This window comes from Megalobrama amblycephala, linkage group LG6 (genome assembly GCF_018812025.1).
Source record: "Megalobrama amblycephala isolate DHTTF-2021 linkage group LG6, ASM1881202v1, whole genome shotgun sequence".
Taxonomy (NCBI): Eukaryota; Metazoa; Chordata; class Actinopteri; order Cypriniformes; family Xenocyprididae; genus Megalobrama; species Megalobrama amblycephala.
In genome coordinates, this window is record NC_063049.1 from 39437060 (window position 1) to 39440844 (window position 3785).

General features: G+C 37.5%; 1 long non-coding RNA gene across 2 annotated transcripts in view; it reads right to left on the minus strand.

The window, feature by feature from the left end:
- Nucleotides 1-489: 489 nt before the first annotated feature.
- LOC125270698 overlaps nucleotides 490-3785 on the minus strand; it is a 45519-nt gene continuing 42223 nt past the window's right edge. Inside the window, exons 2-4 of one of the 2 annotated variants that reach the window (XR_007185420.1) lie at nucleotides 3394-3542; nucleotides 3176-3294; nucleotides 490-1064 (exon numbers count right to left, since the gene is read on the minus strand). This is a non-coding gene — a long non-coding RNA (uncharacterized LOC125270698). Of the gene's footprint in view, nucleotides 3295-3393; nucleotides 3543-3785 lie in introns of both variants that reach the window. The other variant, XR_007185419.1, reaches the window with a different exon arrangement.

The following is a 3785-nucleotide window of genomic DNA, read 5'->3' on the forward strand; positions in this document are numbered from 1 at the left end:
TGTTGTATTTAATCATGATCACACCAAGGGTCCACCCTTTACCTCCCCAAAGACGACATATGAGGAGCAGAGTTTGAGGGCCAGCATTTCAACCTTTCTCTTAGCATTAAAAAACAGTACATCCTCTAAAATGGCCTTCTATGACTGATTTGGACAAGTTAACCTTTTGTTACTGTGGGTTCATGCATCTAGAGTTCAAAATAATAACAATTAAACATTCCTAATGGCGACACAATTAGCTTTGTGCAAGTCTGCTCAAATGATTCTAGCTTACATTGTCTTTTTTCAGCAGGGTTGCAATCTGAGACCAAACAGTAAGCCAACTTTTTTTGTAAATGTTTAGCAATTTGGAATTGCAAATTGTACGTTTTAAACGTGACAACCCTGCTGAGTCAGTGTTTGCTTTTTCTGACCTTGCCCCTGGCGGATGTTGAGTGATTCAGGCTACAATACAGTCAGCAAACACTTTTAGCTAATCAAAGCCAGACTGTAACTTACAGGCTAAACAAACCAACCATTTCTTTCTGATTAGGTAGAGTATACACTATCAAATTCATACAGTTAGCTAGCAGGTAAATGTTAGCAATTTATTTGTTGTTAGCATTGTTAGCAGTTTCTTTACACATGAACTTTTGACGTACTTCTTGATAATTCAATTCACATTTATTTGTATAGCGCTTTTCACAATACATACCATTTCAAAGCAGCTTTACAGAAAATACATGTGACTACATTACAATTTAGAGTGATCTGTTATCAGAGGTGACCGTCCAAGTAATGTTTTTCAGAAATGTACATACAAATCACGCAGTTAGCTAACATAATGTATTAATTTTAGGCAGAAACAATGAGCTCACTCAAGCAATTATTACAAGTTGTGAACATAATGATTACAATATATAGAAAATTTAGCATTGGTGCATGTTGATTCAGAGTTGATGTCATCTGAAGTCCTCGCAGGGGTTGGGGCCATCTCTTCACGGGTATTTGGGCATCTGAAGTCTTCATAAGAGGCTGGATCGAATGAAGCTGATGTACTTTCTAGTTACCTTGGGATGGGCATCCTGAGATGAACAGAAAACAGAAAAGCAAATGGAAAATAAGTAGCATAGCTGCTGTTCATTACATTTCAAGCAAGGGTAATCATGTGCATTTGATCTGATATAACTGGAGTACAAGGTTATAAGATTATGTGATTGCTTGGCTAAGGAGATCTGTCTTTAATCTTTTTAAACTGGGATAGTGTCTCTGAGCCCCGAACATCATCAGGAAGGCTATTCCAGAGTTCAGGAGCCAAATGTGAAAACACTCTCCCTCCTTTAGGCTGGACTTAGATATCCTAGGTACAACCAAAAGTCCAGAGTTTTGTGACCTTAAAGAGCGGGATGGATTGCAAGGTGATAGAAGACCGGTTAAATAAGTGTGTAAGAATGCATCAAAAAGCATCACAGTTTAGCAAAAAGTGGTGGAAAGGTTTCTCCTTTAATGTAAAATCTGACAAATTTTAACATGGGATACCTTCTGCTGAGAAAATGCATTAAAACCAATGTTGTAAGGAAATGAATAAGGCCTTTTGGGATGACTGTAGAATGAATGCAGACAGTGATCTTCATTAATGTCACTATATATAAAGCATGATTTTTTTTTATATATATAATTTCTCATTGATTATCATTATACGTACTGCAAGCGATTTTTTTTTTTTTTAAGAATGTCTACCTGGAAAAAAAGAGTCAGGTGAGTGGCGTACCCTTTTTTTTTTTCTTTTTTTTTTTTTAGCCAATCAGAGACACTTTCTTCCTGTCAATATTTTCTTTGCTGGCATTGGGTTGGCTGACATGTCTTTGGATGTGGGTTTTGGAGAGAGAGTATGTGATTGAAGTTATCAAAACATGAAATCAATTGGAATACTTTTAATGACACCATTGTCATTTACAGACTGCGAGTGATCAATTTGCCTATTAATACAGCATATACACATGGAATATGAACTATTTGTTTCTTTTTAATTGTTATTTGCAGTTCTCCTGAGCATTTGCTCTTCCACATTTTCTCAAATACTATAGTTAGAGGCACTTTGATTATGCATGGGACCTTCTGAGACAATTTTGATACAAGAGTTGTGTTAGGATGATCTTTTAACATGGTGGAGTAGAGGACCGTTTTAGTTGTTAATGGTACTTATGTTCAAAATAGCATACTATCATACTCTTACTATTTCTGCATTATATATATTGCACATTTTCTCTATGAACAGAATAACTTGATGATCTTCATTATTATACTGACCAAAATATGCTGTATGCAATGCAATGTGCTCAAACGCACCTTCCATAGGTGTGCTGCAGGGATGACATTTTTGCAGGCCAACCCGAGAGTTAGCATCAAACTCGTTCCCTCGACAAAAAGCCAGTAGAATTATTTATTGGGTTTTGGATTATTGTAGAAAATAAGCCCTGTGACCAACAAAGTTTATGATTCTTACACATTTTGTCCATTTAAGATGGACGCAAATAAACAAGTTTTATGAAGTTTGAAGTCTAAATACAGTAGCCAGAATTGAAAAGCTATAATGTTAATCTATAAATAACTCCATGGTCGCACAACTTCAATGTCATGACTAAACTCTTTCAATCTTTATTTAAATAATGTATTTTATTTATATTGTATGTTTATGCTGAAATGATAAATTCTATAATAGTTAAAAAAAAATCAAGTGTCATTATGTGTATTGAGTTGACTCACGTGATTTGTTTCCTGCTTCAGAACTTCCATTAAGGGAACACAGTGAGCATTGATGCTCCCTGGTTTTCACAGTGTATTGTGAGACTTTTTAGGGAGTGATTTTGTGATCGAGACAACCCCTAAATGGCTGACTCCCTGATCAGTGCCCATACTGAACCAGGGAGCTGATTGAGACACACCCTGAGACTACTGTTGAGCCTGCCTGAATCCTGTTTTGTATTCATGTTTCCATAGTCTTGCCTTGGTTAGGGCACGAGATTGGGATCAGGTGTGATGTATTACCCCACCTACAGGGTCTCCTCATTTCAATGGAAATTCCTCTGAAGTTGTTTCTATACAACACCTCGATACTATTTTAAGGTGTGTATATACACCAAATAAATCTCGCTTTTGTTAGGACACAAATTTGCAATTGGGTGTGTTGTATTACCTCCACAGATAGGAACTCCTTATTTGGAAGCAAATTCCCCTGATTCCAGCCAAGAAATTCCCCTGCTTCACACTGTTGGTTTGGTTTTGTGTAAGTATCCAGAGTAGTTAGTTCAGTGCCTGAGGGTATAACAACACAGTTTTGTAATTAGGTGAAACCTCCCTGTCAACCAACTTGTCATGATGTACATGGAACATATTGGCAGGTCTTGTTTCTACCTCGCTGATTGATTGTACCTCTGGAAGAATTAATGACGTACAATTGCGATCAATGAGAGTATGGGAGAGATGAGTGGGACAACCATGGTGGGCTTCCTTGTGTCTTTGCAGCCCCGCTCTGATCAAGCAGATGACATCACTCCTTGTCCCTGGCGGAGAGAGGTATGCAGAATAGACGTTTACAAGGAGGAGCGACACTGTGGTCCAACTGCGATCGGTAATGGAAGAGTTCTTAGTCACACAGGGCCAAACCACACAGCATCGAAATAATTTGCTAAAATGATTTAGATCAGACCACATCATGCAGGAATTAATCTTTTACATCATCCGGACAGCTTCCAGTTATCACAGAAGAGTTGCGCAAAATAATGCATTATGCATCAATGAGCACA